This window comes from Schistocerca nitens, chromosome 3 (genome assembly GCF_023898315.1).
Source record: "Schistocerca nitens isolate TAMUIC-IGC-003100 chromosome 3, iqSchNite1.1, whole genome shotgun sequence".
Lineage (NCBI taxonomy): Eukaryota > Metazoa > Arthropoda > Insecta > Orthoptera > Acrididae > Schistocerca > Schistocerca nitens.
Genome location: NC_064616.1, coordinates 795,419,777 through 795,434,379, shown reverse-complemented (window position 1 = coordinate 795,434,379; position 14,603 = coordinate 795,419,777). Strand labels below are relative to the sequence as shown.

Below are 14,603 nucleotides of genomic sequence, written 5' to 3'. Positions count from 1 at the left end.
GACGCATACTGCCAGTTACAGACAGCGCATTTCCTTCGTTCCGTACGTGAATGGAATAAGACAGGAAATCGCTTATCTTGGCACAAAGTATGCACCGCCATCACTGCAAAAGTAGATATGTAAGAGGACGTAGCCGTTCGCACTTATAAACACTTTTTCCCTTGCGCTTTGTAGCGTTTTTAGTGTAGATGCGTGTGATGGTTGAGGAAAGTGCGTTGTTCTTTGTTTCCTGTTGTAGATGGCTGTGAGACAGACGCGAAAGACTCGATCTCGAAATATAGTACCACTCCGGCGGAATGCTCCCCATCAGCATTGTCACATGCCCTCGGTCTAAGAGTGTCTGCCGAAATGTTTGGGACTGTACCCAACAAAATGACACTCTGATTTTCGCCATAAATTACAGATACAATGAATCGAAGGCTCCCGCTCTTTTGTATTTTACAGACTTCGGCTGCGGTGGTGGGTACTATTTTGCAGTGTACTGGCCCGTCTTATGCGCCATGCCTGGGGGAGGGGGGGGGGGGGCTCTCTGGTTGCAAATCTCGTACAGGTGCGCAGGCTTTTAGTAATAAATATTGGAATAATTTACAGTAGCTTTAAAAATAGGCATTATGAGAACTCCGGAATGTACGGAACACAACCATATTGTTCATCAATCTAGGACCCTTACCAGCTAAGACTGACAGAACAGATGGACAAAATCCAACAGAGTGTGGCGCGTTTCGTCACAGGATCATTTGGTCGGTGCGAAAACGTTACACAGATGGTCAACAAACTGCACTGCTGCTGCTCTCGGTCATTAAGTGAAGGTCATCAGCCACTGTCTTGTCTGTGGTGAGAGGTAATGCCTGAAATTTGGTATTCTCGACACACTGTTGACACTGTAAATCTTGGTATACTAAATTCTATAACGATTTCTGGAATGGTATGTTCCATTCGTGTAGCTCCAATTAGCATTCCACATGCAGAGGCTGTTAATTCCTGTTGTGCATCTATATTCTCGTCAGGAACCTTTTCAGCTAAGCAGGCGCACAGCCCCACCTATGCAATGCCCTCTTATAGCTTGGGTATGTTATACTACTGCTGTCTGTATAAATGCGTATCACTATCAGATTACTTTTGTCGCCTCATTGTATATTTATGGCTGGGCATCCAGTTGAGCTGAATTTGCAGCACACATGCGGGAACGTCACTTCATACCAGTGGCGTATACTTGGGCGCCCCCTCTCCCCCTTGCGGGGTCACCCGCATTGCCACTCGCGCCGCCCCCGCCAGTCAGCCCGCACGCTGTTCGTTCGTTTCTCTCGTCAGTCGACGTGACTGAATCGAGTTATCGAGTAGTTGTACTTTGCTATGTAGCACGCGCGTCCGCGTCATCGTATTTTATACGTTTCTGTCTGGCATATAGATAGCTAACACACACTTACGAGAAAAGTCGCGGCCATTCTAGTGATATCGATACGTTATTCTGTCTGGCATTTGTTCGAGAAAAGTCGCGAATATTCTACTGTTTCCTTGTACAGAGAATTTCGATACGTAGCATTATAAATACCGACTATTCACCGAATAGGAAGCTAGTTTACGATCAGAAACATAAATATTAAGACTGAAGAATGAAGAAGTAAAAAGTCCTAGTTGTAGCAAGTGCAAGTGTGAAGATTAGTCAAGAGCGAGAGTGACAATATTTTTACTAGTAACGTAACAATAGTTTTCCGTACTTAACTCGTAATACGAGTTACATATGGGAAACTATTGATGCATATATCTCCGGTAATAGCGATTTTCGAGAAGATTCCTAAAAACGTATTGTTACTATACAGGCCCTCTATCGAATGCACTAGAAAGGAACGGAATCGACAATAAAAGTTCCACACACATAGATTGTCAGATGACTTCATCATTGGAAACTCGCCCTTATATTTTACGTCGTAAGGTACATATTGGCTTCTGGCTTTCACAGTAGGTATTTGTTCACACTCCACTGATTAAAAAGAGACTAATGGGAGAGATTCTTCAATACAAGCAAACGAGCATAAACGGCCTTAATGATCGTGCGTTATGCAAGCGTTGTCTGTCTGTCCTAGATCTGACTCTCCTACTTAGCACACGTTGTACAAAATATTTGTTTGTCTACCTGCATCTATTGCTACAGCAGAAAGAATTTTTTCAACATTGCAGCGTACAAAGACATGACTGAGGTCGACAATAAAGGATGATCGACTTAATAGGTTTGTTTATAAATAAATAAATCTTCTGCTACCAGTCACGATTTTTCTTTTACTTCTCGCACGACGCGTTTCGAGAAATAATTCCCATTTTCAAGTGCGTTTTTTGTGTGTATTAAGCCATTTCTTTTGATGCTGTCAGTGTGTGAGAGTCTGCTTCATTTCGTTGACTTTTACTACAATACATAAGAAACACGCGATTTTTTAGTTGGCTATCAACACTTTTTGTGAAATTAGTGGCGAAATTTTGAAGAATTTGTACTTAGTTTTCTAATGGTCCTTTTGTGCGGAGTCACACACACACACACACACACACACACACACACACACACACACACACACTATAAACATACCACACACTAAACATCACACATAACTTGTTGTAAGCTGTACACATCGAAAATATCTTACATAAACTAGTTACAAAGATCTTCTTACAGGTAGTCCACAGAGCTAACATTATAGCTTTTTTCACATGTTAATTGAGCACCTATTGAGAAAAATACTGGCAAAAATCATCATCAGAACATAAACGTATGAATTATTATTTGAGGCGTGCATACACTATCCCCAAATCAGCACGTCTCAAATAAGGACCATATATATTATTATAAGTGTGGTGACGGACTTTCAGCATTACTCTTTAATATCATTCTTGAAAAAATCATCAGGACATGGGAAAAAGAAGTCAAAGGAATCAAAATTGGGATTAGAAAAGATAATAGATTCAATGTGAAGTGTTTAGCTTTTGCAGATGACCTTGCAATCCTCACAAATAATAGAAAAGAAGCCACTAACGCCATAGAGAAGTTACACGAAATTGCACAAAGAACTGGCCTGCAAATCTCATATGAGAAAACCCAGTACATAGAAAGAGTGCCACAAGACAAATTGCCTATTGTGACAACCCATGGGAAAATCGTACAAGTACCACATTTTAAGTACCTGGGAGAAATCATCCAGCCATCAGGGATCAACCTCAAGGCCAATGAGGAAAGAATAAAAAAAACTACAGAAAGCATATAAACTCACGTGGAACTATTATAACAAAAAGTCCATATCCATTAACGCAAAATTGAGGCACTACAACACTGTCTTACTTCCGGAGGCACTGTATGCATCTGAAACAACACAAATAGGTGGGCAAACTAAAATCAAAGAAATAGAGAAACAAGAAAGGAAAATTCTCAGGAAAATTTTTGGCCCGATACAAGAGCAAGGAATCTGGAAGAAGAGACCAACATCAGAATTATATAAATACCCAGACAAGATTACGGATACAATAAGGAAAAGAAGACTGCAGTTCTACGGACATATCCACAGGATGAATGAAAACAGAATTTCAAAGCGAATTCTTAAAGTCATCAACTCAGTCAGGGGAAAAACAAAATGGATAAAAGAAGTTGAAGGGGACCTCAGACAAGCACACATAACAGTAAACGATGCAGAAAATAGAACTGAGTTCAGGAACATCATCAAAAAACATAAATTTGACACCACAACACAGAAGAGACCAGGATGCAAATGGACAGCGGAGCGAAAGAAACAACACAGTGAACACATGAAGAAAATTTGGGCTCAGAAAAAAACATAAACAATCATCATAAAGGAATTCAAGTTTAAACGCTCTCTTAAATGGGAATAAATGAAAATAAAAAAAAAAAATAATAATAATAATAAGTGTGGTGCCTGTTCTGCCTGATGCTAATGATAACTTCAGTGCTGGTGCACACTATGTCCGAACTCTTGCGAATGTTACGTGAAGCTGCGAGCAATGAGGATAATGGTGGACGTTACATGTGTAATGTGCGACAAGTTGATAATTTTGCTTTGAAGGGAAGCGTGTTTGGATAGCCGAAGCGCTTCAAGCGACCGCTCGCGTAAGGCGAGAAACCCGAGTTTGAGTCCCGGTTCGGCACAAATTTTCACTTCTCACCATCGAATTTCATTCAGTGCCCAATTGCTGTATTTCTTCTTAAATCGTGTTTTTGTAGTGTTTGAATGCTCTGCCACACTACCGCCAGGTCAATTTCAATAGGTACGCCATTTCTTTCTTCTACGCCAATGCTTTATTAATACTGTGTGAAGCTCGAATTGAGATTTAAAAAATCACAAAATACATCAGTAAAGTGCAATTCTCACTCATACTACACAGATACCTGTTACAGACAACTGGGGTGTACTTCTTGCAAGCTTCTATAATTATTAAAAGTAAATGGTGTACTTACGTCGGGTGTCCGGATCATGTGAGCCGTAAAGACCTGAAGCCCATGGACCGCTTTGAAAAAGAGAAGAGGATTGTTACAATTTCAGTGCTGCAAAGGTTCGAATTTACATGTACATCTACATACATACTATCCAAGCCACGATACGGTGCACGGCAGAGGGTACCTTGCACCACTGCTCGTCATTCCCTTCTCCGTTCCAGTCGCAAATGAAGCAAGGGTAACACGATGTCTGTAGGCTTGTATTCGCAGTCCTTACACGAGACGAACGTTCGTTACAGCAGGATCATTCTACAGCCTGTCGCAAATGTTGGTTCTGTAAATTTTCTCACCAGCGTTTCGCGAAAAGAAATTCTTCTTCGCTCCAGGTATTCCCATTTGAATTGATAGAGCATTTTCGTAATGCTCGAACGTCGATCGAATCTATCTATGACAAATCTAGCAGCATGCCTCTGCACTGCTTAGACGTCTATCCTCGATCTGTCGCGATGGCGATACCAGACAGAAGAGCAGTACTCGAGACTGGGTCGCGCAAGTGTGCGCGGCTTCCTTTACAGGTGTCTGACACTCTCCTAGAATTCTTCGTATAAACTGAAGTCGATCATTCGTCTTCCGTACAATTGAGCTTACACGCTCCTTCAATTTCTTGTCGCTTTGTAAAGTTTCGAGAGCGGTGTGCTGACCACATGCCCCTCCTATCCGCATCCTCAGGCCTCCTTGTGGCCTGAAGACGGAGTACTTGTAAAGTTTCGCCTAGAGTGACAAGAATTTGAAAAATAGTATCATTTTAAAATTTTTTCGCAAAGTAAATCTTTATTATCACAGTAAGTAACGAATACAAGAAGAAATTGAGAAAAAGTAAATAACAATTGTTTTAAGAAGACGGCTTCCATAATTTCGTGTGATAAATTTAAAGCAATTTCGTATTTTTCCTAGACATCTTCGAAACTCTCACGCCTACAACACATTAATCCTAAATAACAAGCAAAAATGTTCGTAAAATTTAACAAATCTATATCAAAAATATATACTGCGGCAATGGTTTCATTTTGAAACAACACATAAAATCAGTAGTACAAACTCAAATTTACATTACAATAACTTAAGATATACTTATCTTACCTGTCAATGACCCCTTCAGTATGATCACTACAAAACGCGACACACACACACACACACACACACACACACACACACACACACACGTAACCATCTACTACAATCACGTATAGTAGCACAATCTTCGCACAGACTTGATTTGAACAATGTAAATGACTGTTGCTATGCACTAAATTCGTAGAAGTACCTCAGTGTACAACTAGATGTCTTTGTCTCGCAACAGCATCGGTGGTTTCATGCGATAGATACTCGTACTTCATATTTTTAAAAAATTAATAAAATGCTGGTTTGAGGCAGAAACTTAGATGGTTAAAGAAACTGACTTTGTCAAGCGCACGCCACCAATATCGTATCGAATATTACAGAATTGTTCTCGTAACGCATTCGCATTTCTTGACGCCGCTGGTGTCGTACTCAGCCGCTAGCGGGGCTAACGAGCCCAAAGGGTAGGGACCGTGACGCGTTCCGCTCCGTGACACCACCTGCAGCCTAATGCAGTCAGCCCCCAGAGTTCATCTCAGCACACCACCACTACGAACGCTCTTTATTTTAAATTCGCTGTGGTTGTTGGTGACACTGGTTTGATGATCATCTCCACACTGTTCTATTTTGTACTTCATAACTGTTGCACCCTACATCTATTTGAACGTACCTAATGGATTCGAGCGTTAGTCCCGCTCTAGATTTTTTCATAGTTAATAATTCCTCGATGTATCATCACGTATCCCATCAACTTATCCCTTACTTTAGTCAAATTGAGGCACAACGCTTTTATATCTTAGATTCGATTAACTATCTCTTTACTACTTATCCAATCTGCCCATATAATCATCTTTCTGATGCAACACCACATTTTACAAGCTTACAGCTTCTGTTTTCTTCTCATCTGTACTACTTACCGCCGACTATTCATAAGACAACGCTCCAGACGTATACTCTCAGAAAAGACTTCAATACACGTACATTTATATTCGATGTTAAAAAATTTCTCAGAGGACACCTCCTAGACACCACGAGCGGAATGCTTATTTGTCAGATCGGTACTCGGGTGTATAACCCATCGTCAGAGGCGTCTCATAAAGACGGAACAAACAATTGAATGTACATCAGTTCCTGCAACGAGACGACTGTGTGTATAACAGCATAAATATTATACAGGGCGAATAAAAAATGCCGCACTGGCAGGTCGGCATGCGATTCCTCATCGAGATTCGAAACAAAAGTTTATCTAGCAAAGTCAGATGAGATGCATTTTGAAACCACATGCATGAAAAAGAGGAGCTGGTTAAAAAAAAAATGGCTCTGAGCACTATGGGACTTAACATCTTAGGTCATCAGTCCCCTAGAACTTAGAACTACTTAAACCTAACTAACCTAAGGACATCACACACATCCATGCCCGAGGCAGGATTCGAACCTGCGACCGTAGCAGTCCCGCGGTTCCGGACTGCAGAGCCTAGAACCGCACAGCCACCGCGGCCGGCAAAAGAGGAGCTGCTAAGTCCCATAGTGCAGCTCATCCGAATATACAGAGCAACGTGTACAAGGGGCGTTTGAAAAATCCGTGCAAACATAAAAACTACTTACGTGTTTGGGGGTAAACCTTTTTTATTTTTCGACATAGTCTCCTTTTAGACTGATAGACTTCGTTCAACGCTGTTCTAATTTTTTGATCCCTTCCGAATAATAGGAATTGTCCAAATCTGCAAAATAGCTATTAGCTGCCGCAATAACCAAATCGTTTGAATAAAATCTTTGCCCCACCAGCCATTTCTTCAAATTGAGGAACAAATAGTAGTCCGAGGAAGCCAAGTCAGGAGAACAGGGGGGATGTTAAACGAGTTGGAATCCTATTTCCATTAATTTTGCGACAACAACTGCTGAGGTGTATGCTGGTGCATTGTCGTGATGGAAAAGGACATTTTTGCGGTCCAGTCACCGGCGTTTTTCTTGCAGCTCTGTTTTCAAACGGTCCAATAACGATGAATAATATGCACCTGCAATAGTTTTACCCTTTTCCAGATAGTTGATGAGGATTATCTCTTGCGAATCCCAAAAGACAGTCGCCATAACCTTTCTGGTCGAAGGAATGGTCTTCGCCTTTTTTGGTGCAGATTCTCCCTTGGCAACCCATTGTTTAGATTGTTCTTTGGTCTCAGGAGTATAGTAACGTATCCATATTTCATCCACAGTGCCGAAACGGCGCTTGAAGTCCTGTGGATTCTTCCTGAACAGCTGCAAACCATCCTTTCAACACTTCACACGATTCCGTTTTTGGTCAAGCGTGAGCAATCGCGGAACCCATCTTGCGGATAGCTTTCTCATGTCCAAATGTTTACACAAAATATTATGTACCCATTCATTTGAGATGCTCAACGCACTAGCAATCTCACGCACCTTAATTCTTCTGTCATCCATCATCATATCATGGATTTTATCAATGATTTCTGGAGTCGTAACCTCCACAGGGCGTCCAGAACGTTCAGCATCACTTGTGCCTATATGGACACTCCGAAAATTTTGAAACCACTTATAAACTGTTCTAATCGAATGTGCAGAGTCACAGTAATGTCCATCAAGCTTCTCTTTAGTGTCCTGGGGCGTTTTGCCTTTGATAAGTAATATTTAATCACCACACGAAATTCTTCTTCGTCCATTTTTTGACAATTACTAGACTTCTTTGATTCACACGAATGCCAAACAAAAAGAAAGACCAATATGGCTGAAACTTAGTATGCGTTCTTTCCAAAGATACTACTAACTAAACATGACCTCGATACGCGCCGGTGATGCCATCTCTCGGTATTTACACGGACTTTTCAAACGCCTCTCGTATCAGGCCGCACTACCGTATCACCCATCATAACTCACTGAGTAGACTTCTGGGTCATCAAATTCACATTCATCCTGAAGCTATGGTTCGAATCTTCATCAGGTTTTTATTTTTTATTTTTTAGACGTCCGTTCTATAGTTCTCGTCGTTTATGATCAGGACATCATTTTGTCACATGACAGTGAGATCCATTAAACTGCATGCATATGTCAACTAACAGAGCGGTGCACAACCGTAACTGGTTGTCTCAATTTCACGTAGGGCGGCTTCCGGATGGAGTACGGAAATGATGAATACGTCGACATTCTTTTGATGCTGGGTGCATCCAATAACAGACCAGCTGCTGTCGCTGCTCGTGCGTATGCTGCACTGTACCCTCCAAGGCACCATCGCGATAAGAACGTTTTCGGTCGCCCGAAGCGACGACTTAGGGAAACTGGTAATCTTCGTCAACAAGTAATGGACAGAAGTCGTCCAAGAGCTAGACGTACTTCACAACTAGAGGACGCGATTCTTGAAACCGTTCACCAGTCACCTCGGTGAAGTATCCGTGGTATTGCAAAGCAGCTCCGGATGTCTCAAAGGTCAATTGTTGAAGTGTTGCACGATGAAGAACTGCATCCATACTATTACACGTTAACTCAACTCCAGCGGCCAGAAGACCACATTCGACGAATACAGTCTTGTGAATAGTTTTTGCACCAAGTGTAAGGTAACAAACATTTTATGAGTAATGTGATATGGACTGACGAATGTAGCTCCACTCGTTAAGGAGTTTTCAACCTTCATAACAGCCATTATTGGTCGGAACACAACCCACGTGTCACCTGTGAGCGAGGTTTTGGAACACGCTTTGACATAAACCTGTAGGCTGGAACCCTGTGAGGAGTGTCTTTGGGCCCTTAGCTATTGCCGGACAAGTTAAATGCGCCTCCTGTATCGTACGTTTCTTTGCTGCACCGCCACATTTTGTAATGAATGTGCGTAACTATTTAAATGAAGTCTTTCCAAGGCAATGGATTGCTCGTGGAGTCCAGTGTCTGGCGTCCAGTTTCCTCGTATATTAATCGACTATATTTTTTTATTTTTGGGGACACTTACAGGAACAAGTTTATAGTACACCACCCATGAATGTGCACGACCTAATAGCTCGCGTACATGCCGCTTTGGCAGTGGTGGATGCAGGTGTGTTGCACAGGGTCCAGCAAAGTATGATCCAGCAAGAGGCGAAGTGTTTGCAAATGCAAGGTGGTCGCCTTGAACACCTTCTTTAAATTGAACGCTGCTCGTACGTGTGCGTATCGGCTCTGGGAAGATAAGCCTACACGTCAAACGCATAGAATGGAATTGTTTTGCATAGCATAATGTAGCCTACCTGTTGTGTTTTTGTACATCACTGAATACAGACGATGTTACTGTATCCGCTATTATTTCTGATGGCTTTATTTGTGCCACGGACGACACAAAGTGGTCATTTACGTCTGTAACAAGTTCACATAGATTCCGCACTGTGGAGATGTAAATTGGATACAATTTCACGCTCTAACTCGAAAAAAAAAGGATAAAATGTTCGATGCGAACATCATAAACTCGTTGTAACCTCTCCAAAACAGGAGGGGCAGCATGTCCACGACGTACTGTTGTGCCGTCAGAGTTCCCTCGAACATTACCAGCGGTGATCTGAAGTCATTAAATGGCTCCCCAAACCCTGATGCCAGCTGTGCCTCTCCAGTACACTGGAAGGATGGGAACTCCGAGGTCGCCTCCGTACTCGCAGAGGACGGTCATTCGGGTTACTGCAGAACCGTGATGAAGATATGGGAGACGCACTTCGACAACATACTGAACAAGGAAGGACTAAGAGGGAGACTTGAGGACAGAGAGAATACAATGCCACCAACAACTCTGGAATGGGTCCCATTGGCCACAAGAGATTTAAGATGCCATTAACAGCACGAAGAACAAAAAATCTGCAGGCCCTGACTGAATTTATAACGAATATTTAAAAGACACTGCCCAAATACTAACATTATATTATAACCAGGAATAACACAATAACCTCGTCAGTCTGGCTTATTAAATCACAAATCACTTTTTAACAATTATGTTAGCCAAGCGTCTACCCAGGCTCACACTCAGAAGTAATGCATAATTAAAGTTTGGTTATACCAATGTCCGAACGTGCATAGTGGGGTGCACGTTCCGTAATTATTCCCAAGTCCAGTGAAGTTCAGTCTCTCCAAGTGAAGTCGCTAGACTTCCGCCGAGCAGACAGGTAACCTCGAGTGGTACGGGGAGTCATCCACAAGCAGCTGGAACACGGCGTACCGCACTTCCCGATGAGAACTGCCGTTTGCGGCGGCGGCCGGGTTTATATAAGGCTTGCTACTTATTGGAGACGTCGGCTGGGGTCGCTGTTTTCCAGGGAAAACCAATCGCAATGTTTCCTGGCGTAGCCAATTGCTGTGCTGACAAACGCGCGCGCGCGAAGGCGGCTAGCGATGGTAGCCGCGAGCCGCCCGGAGAAGTGCGGCCAGCGATGTATTTGGCGGCCGCGTACTGGAGCGCGTTGTCCGGTGTTTGTTAGAAGTGGTGTATACCACACACCAATGTGAACAAAACTCTACAATAAGTGCATGGAAACAGCCTCCATTCCAGAACAGTAGAGACAGTCAATAGTAAAAGTGTTGTATAAATGGAAACGAGACCTCAAGGACCCACCAAATACAGAGGCAGAGCCGTAGGAAACTTTACAGAGGCATAGCCCTAGGAAACTTATCTTTCAATGTGTTCACAAAAATAATAGAAAGAATACAGCAAACAATCGATGAACACCTCCGCGAAAGCCAAATGGGATCCAGGAAGGGAAGATCAACTGACTGCAGTAGAACTCCTGTTAAAGAGCGTATGGAAAGCTCTCTAAGACAGAGAAAAGTTTTATGTGGTATTTATAGACTTTATAAAAGCCTTTGACTTTATAACCAGAAAATTTATGACTAAAAAACTAGAGGAAACCCTGGGAGAAAACAACATATGGACACAAATCATAAGCGCAATACTGCGATGGAACGAAATAAGGATCTCAGACACTCTCTCCCTATCGGAGCCGATACTCCAGTCAAACGGAGTACTACAGGGAGACCCACTGAGTTCTCTGTTATTTATCTTTCCAGCGGAAGAAATCGTAAGAGTACCCAAAAGGGATGGTGTAATCTCATATGCATACGCAGACGTTATTGTAATAGGCGTAAAGGACATTGCAAAGTTACAAAAAGCGATGCGCGCCCGGCTAGCCTCGCGGTCCAAGGCGTTGCTTTCCGAGCGAGAAGGCGTACCGGTCCCCGGCACGAAGCCGCCCGGCGAGTTAGTGTCAAGGTCCGGTGTGCCGGCCAGCCCATGGATGGCTTTTAAGGCGGTTTTCCATCTGCCTCGGCGAATGCGGGCTGGTTCCACTTATTCCGCCTCAGTTACACTGTCTCCACGTACGCGTACACCATAATTACTCTACCACGCAAACATTTTGGGTTACACTCGTCTGGTATGAGACGTTCCCGGGCGGTTGTGAACCACTGTGGGCTACGGCGGGACGAAGCCTTTCCGTCGTTTCTAGGTCCCCGGTTCAATACACAATACACACAGTACTAGAAGCGATAGACGATATGGAAGATTGGTAAGTCGAACGCGGCTTCGAAATGAATGTGTCGAAAACAGAAATGATGGTACTCAGAAATGGAGGAAGAGCACCTGCTTCAGCTGAGATCTCCATACATGAGAAGAAATTGAAGATGGTACCAGAATTGAAGTACCTGGGGGTCACAATACAAACAACTGCAAAATGCTTCCCCAATGAGATTTTCACTCTGCAGCGGAGTGTGTGCTGATATGAAACTTCCTGGCAGATAAAAACTGTGTGCCGGACCGAGACTCGAACTCGGGGCCTTTGCCTTTTGCGGGCAAGTGCCCTACCATATGAGATACCCAAGCACGACTCACGCCCCGTCCTCACAGCTTACTTCCGCCAGTACCTCGTCTCCTACTTACCAAACTTCACAGAAGCTCTCCTGCGAACCTTGCTGAGACGAGGTACTGGCGGAAGTGCAGCTGTGAGGACGGGGCGTGAGTCGTGCTTGGGTAGCTTAGATGGTAGAGCGCTTGCCCGCGAAAGGCAAAGGTCCCGAGTTCGAGTCTCGGTCCGGCACACAGTTTTAATCGGACAGGAAGTTTGATATCAGCGCACAATCCGCCGCAGAGTGAAAATCTCATTCTGGAAACGTCCCCCAGGCTGTGGCTTAGCCATGTCTTGGCTATATCCTTTCTTCCAGGAGTGCTAGTTCTGCAAGGTACGCAGGAGAGTTTCTGTCAAGTTTGGAAAGTAGGAGACGAGGTACTGGCGGAAGTAAAACTGTGAGGACGGGGCCTGAGTCGTGCTTGGGTAGCTCAGATCGTAGAGCACTTGCCCGCGAAAGACAAAGGTCCCGAGTTCGAATCTCGGTCCGGTACACAGTTTTAATCTGCCAGGAAGTTTCATAGCTGCAAAATGTTTCACAAATCATGTAACAGAGAAAGCAGTGCAAGCAATAATGGCAATCCTTGAAATACAGTACATCAGATCACTTAGCGGCCGGCCGCGGTGGCCGTGCGGTTCTGGCGCTGCAGTCAGGAACCGCGGGACTGCTACGGTCGCAGGTTCGAATCCTGCCTCGGGCATGGGTGTGTGTTGTGTCCTTAGGTTAGTTAGGTTTAAGTAGTTCTAAGTTCTAGGGGACTTATGACCTAAGATGTTGAGTCCCATAGTGCTCAGAGCCCATCACTTAGCGTAGAGTTAGCAATGACACTATTCAGAGCCAAAATCTTCTCAATACTGACGTACAGTATGGAAATTGTCGGACCACATATTACAGTGATAAACCTAACGACACTCGAAAGAGTGAAGACGACCTATATAAACAAAGGAATAAGAGTATCCAAAATAACACGAGCCAGACTTGTACACCTGGAGCGAGGGAAACCTTCCTCATCGAAGACCTAGGGACAACAGCAGGGCTTTGGAAAGTCTATTTAAAACATTGAAGGAAAAAAGGAAAGACGTACCTCCAGAATTTTACAGCACAGGCGCCATGATTGACCGAACATGGACAAATGAAAACTTCTATATGAGACACGTGATCACCATAATGGCAGTCCATGGTTTCCACAACCTTATTTGCAACAACACGCAATATCATGAAACAAACGCAATGTGCGAGTGTAAACTGTAACATCAAATATGCAAACGTTACCATATAGAACTCTGTACCTAAAGGACACGGTCAATAAGTGACTACGCAAATCACAATACGTAAAATTTCTAATTTCGTTTATTATTATCATTGTACTTTGAATTTGTATGGCTATTTGGCTGCAATAAACTTATTACTATCTCTCGACACAATGCGACGCCACTCATCGGCAGTGCATACTTTCCGGTCACGTAGCTGTCGTGTTGTGTTTACGGCAGTCTTAGCACGGGACAGAAATTCCCCAGTCCGGTTGCTGCTAGTCTGGACGACACAGAATCCTGGACGGAGTCCGTGACGTGTTCTCGGATGGCAGGAGCAGATATGAAGGCGTTAAGATATGCTCGGTGCAGAACACGGCGACTGACAGTTGTGGTGGTCACATGGGGTCGACCGGAACCCCACGTTCCCGTGCTATCCAACATCGGGCCCTTGCCACATGCGAATGCCCCAGAAATCTGTATATTTCACGATTCGACCAGCCAGCCAAATGGAGACTACAATGAAGCACCTTTCAATCCCTGTGAGGTGCCGATAAAGCCGTCTCGCGTATCTCACGCTCATATTCAAGTACACTACTGGCCATTAAAACTGCTACACCACGAAGATGACGGGCTAAAGACGCGAAATTTAACGGACAGGAAGAAGATGATGTGATTTGCAAATGATTAGCTTTTCAGAGCATTTACACAACGTTGGTGACGGTGGCGACACCTACAACGTGCTGACATGGCGAAAGTTTCCAACCGATTTCTCAAACACAAACAGCAGTTGGCCGGCGTTGCATGGTGAAACGTTGTTGTGATGCCTCGTGTAAGGAGGAGAAATGAGTACCATCACGTTTCCGACTTTGATAAAGGTCGGATTGTAGCCTACAGCGATTGCGGTTTATCGCATTGCGACATTGCTGCTCCAATGACTGTTA

The 14,603-nt window shown here is 43.7% G+C and overlaps 1 protein-coding gene across 1 annotated transcript in view; it reads right to left on the bottom strand.

The window, feature by feature from the left end:
* Positions 1-14,603, bottom strand: part of LOC126248816 (sodium-dependent transporter bedraggled) — a 777,714-nt gene that overhangs the window by 683,503 nt on the left and 79,608 nt on the right. The window contains exon 2 of the mRNA XM_049950225.1: positions 4,454-4,503. The gene's annotated coding sequence lies outside the window, so the exon portion shown is untranslated. The remainder of the gene's footprint in view (positions 1-4,453; positions 4,504-14,603) is intronic.